The sequence below is a fragment of the Heptranchias perlo genome, chromosome 22 (assembly GCF_035084215.1).
Source record: "Heptranchias perlo isolate sHepPer1 chromosome 22, sHepPer1.hap1, whole genome shotgun sequence".
NCBI lineage: Eukaryota > Metazoa > Chordata > Chondrichthyes > Hexanchiformes > Hexanchidae > Heptranchias > Heptranchias perlo.
The window spans coordinates 19239697-19252697 of NC_090346.1; the positions used below are offsets into that span (position 1 = coordinate 19239697).

The 13001-nt window shown below is 45.8% G+C and overlaps 1 protein-coding gene across 1 annotated transcript in view; it reads left to right on the forward strand.

The window, feature by feature from the left end:
• zgc:153896 (uncharacterized protein LOC569930 homolog) overlaps positions 1–13001 on the forward strand; it is a 54976-nt gene that overhangs the window by 26201 nt on the left and 15774 nt on the right. The gene's annotated exons all lie outside the window — the stretch shown is intronic.

Here is a 13001-nt window from a genome sequence, read left to right on the forward strand (position 1 = left end):
TTGGAGCTGCACTCATCCAGGGAAGTGGAGAGTATTCCATCACACTCCTGACTTGTGCCATGTAGATGGTGGAAAGGCTTTGGGGATCAGGAGGTGAGTCACTCGCCGCAGAATACCCAGCCTCTGACTTGCTCTTGTCGCCACAGTATTTATATGGCTGGTGAGCATTGCCCTGATGGTTCCACTCCATAGGCCCTACGAATTCCCATTCATGAGCGATCACTTCCATCGTGTTCTTTCTCTGCTTTAACTTCCTTGGGGATTTCACACAAATAAGGATAGCTAATATGAGCAACAGGATTGCTTGTATGATGACAAACAGCATTGACCTAATCTGTACCCATGGGTGCTTTCTGACATTGTACATTGTTTCCCACCATTCATAATCACTCAGTACTGAAATTCCTCTCTCTATTTCACTATTTTGTTGTTGCACGTGCACTAGGTTCTTCTGTGAGGTGCTACTCCTTTCAAGGATTGACTTTAAACCCAGAGAAAGAGGTGGTATTGGGCGATTAAATTTTACCACATATTAGTGCTTCAGCCTGGAGGGTTATGTTCAACTGAATTTCCGTCACATTGTGGGCCCTAACTGGCACCAGAATCTTATCCCCAAATTTAATTATCTGTGTTGGTGTGATGCAAAGCATAGGTTGTGAGACCATGCACACAGTATTACGGTGTATAATGATCTTTTTTAGTTGTTACACAGTATCTTCCTCTTTCCAGGTAAACAGCATTAGTCATGCCAGGCCCCATTTAGTCAAGTGTATGGTGCGGTTAGGGGATTGTTCATCCAGGGTGAAACAACATGCTGGCTTTCAGCTCTGCAGCACATCACAGCAGCATAACCAGGCTCCATCTTTCCTGGAACAGCAAGAGGTACCTGGGACTCTCCAGAGTTCCTCATTCCTTCTAACTAATGTCCTTGGTTAATTCACATATTCCTTCAGAAGATTGGAGGTCAAGGCAATTTCCAAAACTCCCACAGGTTTTCACTCAAAATACTTCCATCAGCTTGGTGTGATTATCCCACAATGGGATAGTAATTAGCACTGGGATTAGGCCCTATTTTTGCTCAGTCTGATTACATGGTTTCCGAGCATAATCAACGGAGCTATATCATCACACTTTATAACAACTTCAAATTTTGTTGTACCAACCCTCCATTTGAACATTGGTTATAAAATTTGGGATCTGATTGATTTCAATATTGATTAATCCCTTTTGAATCTGATTCAACAGAAACCCTCCAGGCATACTGCATGTAATAGCCTTAGATGTATTTTGGTTTCTGTTTTTTTTAGTTTCTTTAACAATTTCATTAATCTTGTCTCCAATCTTCTCCATTCCCTGTACTGTTTCTTGGGTGAATATAATTATCTGCAATTCTTCCATCAAATCTCCATCCTGGCTATTTATCCCCAACATCAGGCCTTTAAATTCTTTCTGCATCGTTGTGCTCTCTCAGTGACTCAATGACTATTCAGTTCTATGCTGCATCATCTGCTGTTGCTCATATTCCTATCCAACCTTCTAAATCCCTCTTTATGTATGTGACCCCCTTCAGTGATGAATTATGGCTGGCGGCCATAATTCATCTAAGTGCTGGCCTGCATTCCCTTTATTAAAATCCTGGACCAACCCCAGCAACATTTCTTTATACAGCTGAGGTCACACTGGCCTTGGGTATAGAAACAGTGGTACAATTTCAAAACGCAAGTTATTATATAAAGTTTCATGAGTCCATTAACATAAGAAATAGGAGCAGGAGTAGGCCATCCGACCCCTCGAGCCTGCTTCGCCATTCAACAAGATCATGGCTGATCTTCTACCTCATTGCCATTTTCCTGCATCATCCCCATATCCCTTGATGCCTTTAATATCTAGAAATCTGTTGATCTCTATTTTGAATGTACTCAATGACTGAGCCTTCACAGCCCTCTGGGGTAGAGAATTCCAAAGATTCACCACCCTCTGAGTGAAGAAATTTCTCCTCATCTCAGTTCTAAATGGCCAACCCTTTATTCTGAGACTGTGACCCCTGGTTCTAGATTCCCCAGCCAGGGGAAACATCCTCTTTGCATCTACCCTGTCAGGCCCTGTAAGAATTTTGTATGTTTCAATGAGATCACCTCTCATTCTTCTAAACTCTAGAGAATACAGGCCTAGTCTACTCAATCTCTCCTCATTCAACAATCCCGCCATTCCAGGAATCAGTATGGTGAACATTCGTTGCACTCCCTCTATGGCAAGTATATCCTTTCTTAGGTACACAATACTCTAGGTCCGGTCTCACCAAGGCCATATATAATTGCAGTAAGACATCTTTATTCCTGTACTCAAATCCTCTTATAATAAAGGCCAACATACCATTTGCCTTCCTAATTGCTTGCTGCACCTGCATGTTAGCTTTCAGTGACTCATGTACAAGGACACCCAGGTCCCTTTGAACATCAACATTTCCCAATCTCTTACCATTTAAAAAGTACTCTGCATTTCTGTTTTTCCTACCAAAGTGGATAACTTCACATTTTTCCACATTATATTCCATCTGCCACGTTCTTGCCCACTCACTTAGCCTGTCTATATCCCCTTGAAGCCTCTTTGCATCCTCCTCACAACTCACATTCCCACCCAGTTTTGTGTCACCAGCAAACTTGGAAATATTACATTTGGTCCCCTCATCCAAATCATTGACATAGATTGTGAATAGCTGGGGCCCAAGCACCGATCCCTGCAGTACCCCACTAGTCACAGTCTGCCAACCTGAAAAAGACCCGTTTATTCCTACTCTCTGTTTTCTGTCTGTTAACCAATTCTCAATCCATGCCAGTATATTACCCACAATTCCATGTGCTCTAACTTTGTTCACCAACTTCCTGTGTGGGACCTTATCGAAAGCCTTCTGAAAATCCAAATACACCACATCCACTGGTTCCCCCTTATCTATCTATTCGACGAGTTACATCCTCAAAGAACTCCAATAGGTTTGTCAAACATGATTTCCCTTTCATAAATCCATGTTGACTCTGCCAAATCCTATTATTATTTTCTAAGTGTCCTGTTATCACATCGTTTATAATAGATTCTAGCATTTTCCCCACTACTGATGTCAGGCTAACAGGTCAGTAGTTCCCTGTTTTCTGTCTCCCTCCTTTCTTAAATAGTGGGGTTACATTTGCTACCCTCCAATCTGCAGGAACCGTTCCAGAATCTATAGAATTTTGGAAGATGACAATCAATGCATCCACTATCTCTATAGCCACCTCTTTCAAAATCCTGGGATGTAGATCATCAGGCCCTTGGGATTTATCAACTTTCAGTCCCATTAATTTCTCTAATACTATTTTTTTACTAATACTAATTTCCTTCAGTTCCTCACTCTCGCCAGACCCTTGTATATAGTATTTCTGGAAGGTTTTTTGTGTCTTCTATTGTAAAGATAGACACAAAGTATTTGTTTAATTTCTCTGCCATTTCCTTATTCCCCATTATAAATTCTTCTGTCTCTGTCTGTAAGGGACCCACATTTACCTTTGCCACTCTTTTCCTTTTTATATACCTATAGAAGAGTTTTTACAGTCCATTTTTATGTTTCCCGCTAATTTACTCTCATATTCTATTTTCCCTTTCTTTATCAATTTCTTGGTCCTCCTTTGCTGAATTCTAAAATGCTCCCAATCCTCAGGCTTACTGCTTTTTCTGGCAACTTTATATGCCTCTTCCTTTGATTTAATACGATCTTTAATTTCTCTTGTTAGCCACGGTTGGACCACTTTTTCTGCTGGGTTTTTGTGCCTTAAAGAAATATATATTTGTTGCAAATTATGTATCAATTCTTTAAATGCTAGCCATTGCCTGTCTACTGTCATACCTTTTAATGTAGTTCCCCAATCAACCATAGCCAAATTGCGCCTCATACCTTCATAGTTTCCTTTTGTTTGGATTTAAGACCCTAATTTCGTATTGAACGACATCACTTTCAAACTTAATGAAGAATTCTATCATATTAGGATCACTCTTCCCTAAGGGCTCCTTTACAACAAGGTTATTAATTAACCCTTTCTCATTGCCTGATCTGAAATAGCCTGTCCCCTGGTTGGTTCCTCAACATACTGATCTAGAAAACCATCTTGTATACATTCCAGGAATTCGCCTTCCACAGTATTAGTGCTAATTTGGTTTGCCCAATCTATATGTGGATTAAGGGCCCCCGTGATTACTGTATTACCCTTGTTATATGCACTTCTAATTTTCTACTTTATACCATCCCCAACATTACTACTACTGTTTGTTGGCCTATAAACAACTCCCACCAATATTTTCTGCCCCTTGCTGTTTCTTAGCTCCACCCAAACTGATTCTACATCTTGATCTTCTGAGCCCAAGATCCTTTCTTACTATTGTACTGAGCTCATCCTTTATTAACAGTGCTACCCCACCTCCTTTTTCTTTTTGCCTGTCCTTCCTAAATGTCGAATATCGTTGAATATTCAGTTCCCAGCCTTGGTCACCCTGCAGCCACGTCTCTGTAATAGCAATTAGAACATACGCGTTTACTTCTATTTATGCCGTCAATTCATCTACCTTGTTGCGAATGCTCCGTGCATTCAGATAAATTGCCTTTAATTTTGTCTTTTTAACATTTTTTCCTATTTTGACCTTATTTGCTGCTCGCCTTTGTTTCTGCTGCCTTCCAATTTCACTTACTACTTTTCTGCCTTCCACTTCCAGCTTTGTTACTCTCCCTTCTGAATCTCCTCTCAGGTTCCCATCCCCCTGCCAAGTTAGTTTAACAGCACTAGCAAACCTCCACGCAAGGATATTGGTCCCACACTTGGCTCTGGCTGCACTCCCCAGAGGAACCCTCTCCCTCACCAGTATTCATACTGGTTAGAGAGTGAGATGCTCTCAGGGGACGCCTGATCCCACTTTCTATGGGATGTGCACCTGGTCCGTAGCCCTGTAGATCACAACACTTCAGGTGCACATCCAGAACTTTTTAAATGATTTGAAGCTTTCTGCCTCTACCACCCTTTCAGACAGTGAGTTCCAGACCCCCACCACCCTCTGGGTGAGAACGTTTTCCTCAGCTCCCCACTAACCCTTCCACCAATCACTTTAAATCTGTTCCCCCTGGTTATTGACCTCTCCGCTAAGGGAAATAGGTCCTTCCTATCCACTATATCTAGGCCCCTCATAATTTTGTACACCTCACCTCTCAGCCTCCTCTGTTCCAAAGAGAACAATCCCAGCCTATCCAATCTTTCCTCATAGCTAAAACTCTCCAGTCCTGGCAACATCCTCGTAAATCTCCTCTGTACCCTCCCAAGTGCAATTACATCCTTCCTGTAATGTGGTGACCAGAACTGTACACAGTACACAAGCTGTGGCCTAACCAGTGTTTTATACAGTTCCAGCATAACCTCCCTGTTCTTATAGTCTCTGCCTCAGATAATAAAGGAAAATATTCCATCTGCCTTCTAAACCAGCTAATCTACCTGTCCTGCTCCCTTCAGGGATCTGTGGACATGCATTCCAAGGTCCCTCACTTCCTCCACACCTTTCAGTATCCTCCCATTTATTGTGTATTCCCTTGCCTTGTTTGCCCTCCCCAAATGCATTACCTCACTCTACTCCTGATTGAATTCCATTTGCCACTTTTCTGCCCACCTGACCAGTCCATTGATATTTTCCTGAAGTCTACAGCTTTCCTCCTCACTATCAACAACACGGCTAATTTTTGTATCATCTGCAAACTTCTTATTCATGCCCCCTACATTTAAGTCCAAATCATTAATATAGATCACAAAAAACAAGAGACCTATTACTGAGCCCTGCGGAACCCCACTGGTAACAGCCTTCCAGATACATAAACACTCATTGACCATTACCCTTTGCTTCCTGTCACTGAGCCAATTTTGGATCCAACTTGCCACTTTCCCTTGGATCCCACGGACTTGCACTTTTTTGACCAGTCTGCCATGTGGGACCTCGTCAAAAGCCTTGCTAAAATCCATGTAGACTACGTCAAATGCACTACCCTCATCGACCCTCCTTGTTACCTCCTCAAAAAATTCAATCAATTTAATCAGACATGACCTCCCCTTAAAAAATCCACGCTGACTGTCCTTGATCACTCCGTGCTTTTCTAAGTGACGGTTTATCCTGTCCTTCAGAATTGATTCCAATAATTTGCCCACCACCGAGGTTAGACTGTCTAGACTGCAATTACTCGGTCTATCCCTCGCTCCCTTTTAAACAACCGCACAACGTTGGCAGTTCTCCAATCCTCCGGCACCATGCCTGTATCCAGTGAGGATTGGAAAATAATGGTCGGAGCCTCCGCTATTTTCTCCCTTGCTTCTTTTAACAGCTTGGGACACATTTCATCCGGCCCTGGTGATTTATCTACTTTCAAAGATGCTAATCCCCTTAATACTTCCTCTCCCACCAAGTTTATTCCATCCAATATTTCACACTCCTCCTCTTTAACTATGATGTCTGCATCGTCCCTCTCTTTTCTGAAGTCAGATGCAAAGTACTCACTAAGAACCATACCCACATCTTCCACCTCCACACCGAGGTTACCTTTTTGGTCTCTAATAGGCCCTACTCTTTCCTTAGTTATCCTTTTGCTCTTAATGTATTTATAAAACATCTTTGGGTTTTCCATGATTTTACTTGCCAATATTTTTTCATGCCCTCTCTTTGCTTTCTTCATTTCACCCCTGCACTTTTTATACTCCTCTATGCTTTCTGTAGTATTGAGTTGTCAGTGTCTGACATAAGCTTTCCTTTCCTGCCTTATCTTACCCTGTTTGCTCCTTGACATCCGGGGGCACTAGATTTGGCAGCCCCACCCATTTCTTTGTGGGAACATGTTTACTCTGTGCCTCTTGAATCTCTCCCTTGAATGCCTCCCACTGCTCTGACACTGATTTACCTTCAAGTAGCTGTTTCCAGTCCACTTTTGCTAAATCACTTCTTAGCTTAGTAAAATTTGCCTTTCCCCAATTGAGAACTTTAACTCCTGTTCTATCTTTGTCCTTTTCCACAACTAACTAAAACTAACAAATTTTTCGAAAACTAACTGAATTATGATCACTGCCACCAAAATGCTCTCCCACTGCTACTCCTTCTACCTGCCCGGCCTCATTTCCTAAAATTAAATCTAGAACTGCCCCCTCTCTTGTTGGGCTTGCTAGGTCCTGGCTTATCAAGTTCTCTTGAATGCAATTTAAGAATTCTGCACCCTCTATACCCTTCACACTGTTTGTGCCCCACTTAATATTAGGATATTTGAAATCCCCTACTATTACTGCCCTACTGTTTTTGCACTTCTCAGAAATTTGCCTACATATTTGCTCTTCTATCTCCCTCTGACTGTTTGGGCATCTATAATGCACTCCCAGTAGTGTGACTGCTCCTTTTTTATTCCATAGCTCAACCCATTTGGCCTCATTTGATGATCCTTCTGACATATCATCCCTCCTCACAGCTGTAATTGTTTCTTTAACCAAAATTGCCATCCCCCCCCCCTCCTTTTTTATCCTCTTCTCTATCTCATCTGAAAACCCTGGGCACTAAATTGGGCCATGTAGCGCCTGTTGTTTCGGCGCTACACGGCCTCTCCAACATCCAAGATGGAGTCTTGGATGCGCACGTACGTTTCCTGCGTGACGTGCACCAGATGCCATCTTGGTAGAGGAGTTTGCGCAGGCGCAGATTAGAAATGTTGGAATCTTATAAAGTAGGGAGAAAATGGCTTCAATCAGTGTGCAGCACTGATTTAAAGTGATAGACACTGTTTTGGGACTTAACGCTCAACTCAACGCACAGTCTTAACATGTCTTAGAGTGCCTGGAGGACCACCCTCCGTCGCTATTTAAAGGGACCATGCAGGATTTACAGGTTAGTGGCTAGATTATTGCCTCTGGCTGCCGAGACATTTGTAACTGTTTTTGGAGGTCTCCTAGACTTCAATACTAGGACGCGGGGACATCGCCTAACATTTAGAGCCAGGGCGTGCAGGAGTGAAGTTAGGAAATGCTTCTACACGCAAAGGGTGGGAGACGTTTGGAACGCTCTTCTACAGATGGCAGTTGATGCTAGCTCACTTGTGAGTTCTAAATCTGAGATTGATAGATTTCTGTGAACCAAGGGTATTAAGGGATATGGGGCTAAGGCGGGTAAATGGAGTTAGGTCACAGGTCCACCATGATCTCACTTAATGGTGGAACAGGCTCGAGGGGCTAAATGTCACTGCCACTTGCTGTCTCTTGATATGCGCCACCTTCTCCTGCAAGAAAGTGAGGCGTGCCTGGATGATGTGCCTGTCATGGTTGAATAGCTGCCAGTGTGTGTGGCCTGTGAGTTGTGGGTGGGCGGCTTGAAACAGTGGTAATGTGTAAGGGTGGGAGGAAGCATCTGATTGGAAGAGTTGAGTACTGATGGAAAGAGTTTATTGATATGTGGGAGACTGGGGGTGTAGTGCGTGGTGCTGTTGGTATGAGACGCCACTTGACAGTTGACCTCACTCACCTTGACCACTCATGTTAAAGCATTGAACTTCTTCCTGCACTGCATCCATGTTCATGATGCTGTGTGCCTGGCATTGACTTCATCCCCCGCTGCCTCCCACTGCCTTTTGAGTATATGTCTGGAGGGCCTCTGCGCCCCCCCCCCCCCACCCAACTGCGGATAAAGGATGTTCCTCCTTCTGTCCACCTCTTGCACCCAATGCCTCTAGTGCATCAGCAGAGAACCTTGGTGCATGCACTCTCACAGGCCTGGTACCAACTCAGATCGGCAGATTGGTGAGGTCTGGTGTGCAGATTGGAGGATGTGGGATTTAGTAGTGCGCAACCTTTATTAATGTTTTAACGTAACTCATCAGTGTGTAAACATAGGGATGGGATCTGCATCTGTGTTTTACGTGTGCGATGCCTGATCTCTCTTCAGACTCCATGCAGGCAGTATACAAATAATAGGTGCAAGCTACCTTTAAGAGATTTCTAAGGAACTCTTCCCTTTAAGAGATGGAGCTCCCTTTGGTGGTGAAAAGTGTGAATTTCATTCATTCCACGTGCAAGGCCTGGAAAGGAATGCCAATTACAGGTAAGTGCTCCCTTGGGACCAAACTTGCGTCTTGCCTGCCCAGGGTCCGTCGGGGGCAGGGTGTTAGCGCATTGCCCAGAACGGACCCTTAACTAATTTTTCCCCCCCTGTAACCAGGAGCGTTGAGCTGATGTTCATGCCCCTCTTTAAGCCATGTTTCTGTAATTTTTTTTATTTGTTCATGGGATGTGGGCGTCGCTGGCGAGGCCGGCATTTATTGCGCATCCCTAATTGCCCTTGAGAAGGTGATGGTGAGCTGCCTTCTTGAACCGCTGAAGTCCGTGTGGTGACGGTTCTCCCACAGTGCTGTTAGGAAGGGAGTTCCAGGATTTTGACCCAGCGACGATGAAGGAACGGCGATATATTTCCAAGTCGGGATGGTGTGTGACTTGGAGGGGAACGTGCAGGTGGTGTTGTTCCCATGTGCCTGCTGCTCTTGTCCTTCTAGGTGGTAGAGGTCGCGGGTTTGGGAGGTGCTGTGGAAGAAGCCTTGGCGAGTTGCTGCAGTGCATCCTGTGGATGGTACACACTGCAGCCACAGTGCGCCGGTGGTGAAGGGAGTGAATGTTTAGGGTGGTGGATGGTTGCCTTTATCTTGGATGGTGTCAAGCTTCTTGAGTGTTGTTGGAGCTGCACTCATCCAAGCAAGCGGAGAGTATTCCATCACACGCCTGACTTGTGCCTTGTAGATGGTGGAAAGGCTTTGGGGAGTCAGGAGGTGAGTCACTCGCCGCAGAATACCCAGCCTCTGACCTGCTCTTGTAGCCACAGTATTTATATGGCTGGTCCCTTTAAGTTTCTGGTCAAGGGTGACCCCCAGGATGTTGATGGTGGGGGATTCGGCGATGGTAATGCCGTTGAATGTCAAGGGGAGGTGTTTAGACTCTCTCTTGTTGGAAATGGTCATTGCCTGGCACTTATCTGGCGCGAATGTTACTTGCCACTTATGAGCCCAAGCCTGGATGTTGTCCAGGTCTTGCTGCATGCGGGCTCAGACTGCTTCATTATTTGAGGGGTTGCAAATGGAACTGAACACTGTGCAATCATCAGCGAACATCCCCATTTCTGACCTTATGATGGAGGGAAGGTCATTGATGAAGCAGCTGAAGATGGTTGGGCCTAGGACACTGCCCTGAGGAACTCCTGCAGCAATGTCCTGGGGCTGAGATGATTGGCCTCCAACAACCATTACCATCTTCCTTTGTGCTAGGTATGACTCCAGCCACTGGAGAGTTTTCCCCCTGATTCCCATTGACTTCAATTTTACTAGGGCTCCTTGGTGCCACACTCGATCAAATGCTGCCTTGATGTCAAGGGCAGTCACTCTCACCTCACCTCTGGAATTCAGCTCTTTTGTCCATATTTGGACCAAGGCTGTAATGAGGTCTGGAGCCGAGTGGTCCTGTCAGAACCCAAACTGAGCATCGGTGAGCAGGTTATTGGTGAGTAAGTGCCGCTTGATAGCACTGTTGATGACACCTTCCATCACGTTGCTGATGATTGAGAGTTGACTCATGGGGCGGTAATTGGCCGGATTGGATTTGTCCTGCTTTTTGAGGACAGGACATACGTGGGCAATTTTCCACATTGTCGGGTAGATGCCAGTGTTGTAGCTAAGATATCATACTGCCACGTGTCTATCTGTGCCCTCAGCTCATCTGCCTTATTCACTATACTCCTTGCATTGAGGTATATACCTTCAAGCACTGCCAAACACCCTTGCTGATAATTTTCTAACCTTTGTCTCCTCTGCCTTCCTAAGTCACTTACTAATTTTCTGCCTTCTATCTCCAGTTCTGATTCCGTCCATCTGAATCTAAGCTCAGGTTCCCATCCCTATGCCAAGCTAGTTTAAACCCTCCCCAACAGCACTTGCAAACCTCCCCACAAGGATAGTGGTCCCGGTCCTGTTGAGGTGCAACCCGTTCGGCTTGTACAGGTCCCACCTCTCCCAGAACTGGTCCCAATACCCCAGGAATCTTAAGCCCTCCCTCCTCCACCATCTCTCCAGCCATGCAGTCACCTGCTCTATCCTCCTATTTCTATACTCACTAGCATGTGGCACTGGGAGTAATCTGGAGATTACTACCTTTGAGGTCCTCCTTCTTACTCTCTTTCCTAACTCCTTAAAATCTTCCTGCAGGACCTCATCCCTCTTTCTGGCTGTTCAGCCTCCCCCTCCAGAATGTTCTGCAGCCGCTCAGTGACATCCTTGACCCTGGCACCAGGGAGGCTACATACCATCCTGGACTCACATCTGCAGCCACAGAAATGCCTGTCTGCTCCCCTAACTGTAGAATCCCCTATCACTATTGCTCTGCTGAATTTTCTCCTCCCACCCGTACAGCTGAGCCACTCATGATGCTATGGTCTTGGCTCTGGCTGTACTCTGCAGAGGAACCCTCTCCCTCACCAGTATTGAGAAATGAATACTAGTTAGAGAGTGAGATGCACTCAGGGGACACCTGGACTACCTGCCTGGTCCTCCTTGTCTGTCTGGCGGTCACCCAGACCCTCTCTGCCTGCACTCTCTTAAGCTGCGTGGTGACCACCTCCTGAAACTTGCTATCCATGTAGCTCTCAGGCTCACAGATGCACTGTGTGACTCCAGCTGCCACTCAAGCTCTGAAATCCTGAGCTCGAGCTCCTCAAGCTGACGACACTTCCTGCACCTGTGGTTGTCCAGGACACGGGAAGCGTCCTGGAGATCCCACATGGCACAAGATGTGCATTCGATGGGTCTGAGTTGCCCTGGCATGCCTCGGTTTATTAGATTATTAACTAAACTTAACAAAAATAAACTAAAGACTTAAAAAAGACACTCACCAGGAAAAGAAACACTCACCAATCAGCTACTCGCCAATCAGCTCCTTCCCTTGTGCTGACATCACTTTGGGTTTTTTTTCCTCTCCCTGACACTCGCGCTCGGTCGCTCCTCTGCTCCCCCTCCTCAGCTGGACCTGTGCTCCTGACTCCTGCCTTTTTATGGGTCGCTCCTCTGCTCCGCTGCCTCAGCTGGACCTGTGCTCCTGACTCCTGCCTTTTTATGGGTCGCTCCTCTGCTCCGCTGCCTCAGCTGGACCTGTGCTCCTGACTCCCGCCTTTTTATGGGTCGCTCCTCTGCTCCGCTGCCTCAGCTGGACCTGTGCTCCTGACTCCTGCCTTTTTATGGGCCGCTCCTCTGCTCCGCTGCCTCAGCTGGACCTGTGCTCCTGACTCCTGCCTTTTTATGGGTCGCTCCTCTGCTCCGCTGCCTCAGCTGATCCTGTGCTCCTGATTCCAGCCTTTTTATGGGTCGCTCCTCTGCTCCGCCGCCTCAGCTGATGGTCTTTGGTCTTTGTCTTACTTATGTCCTTCTCAATGTTTATCTTAAACCTTTTGTTGAGGTCGCTATTGCTAGTGATCGCTATGTTCCCCTATGCTTACTTCTCTTATCTGTTCTGGTCCATTTTTTTTTAATTCATCCATGTGGGTGCGCTGGCAAGGCCAGCATTTATTGCCCATCCCTAATTGCCCTTGAGAAGGTGGAGGTGAGCTGCCTTCTTGAGCCGCTGCAGTCCATGTGGTGAAGGTTCTCCCACAGTGCTGTTAGGTAGGGAGTTCCAGGATTTTGACCCAGCGATGTTGAATGAACGGCAATATATTTCCAAGTCGGGATGGTGTGTGACTTGGAGGGGAATGTGCAGGTGGTGGTGTTCCCATGCGCCTGCTGCCCTTGTCATTCTAGGTGGTCGAGGTCGTGGGTTTGGAAGGTGCTGTGGAAGAAGCCTTGGCGAGTTGCTGCAGTGCATCTTGTAGATGGTACACACTGCAGCCATGGTGTGCCGGTGGTGAAGGGAGTGAATGTTTAAGATGGCCAATCAAGTGGGCTGCTTTGT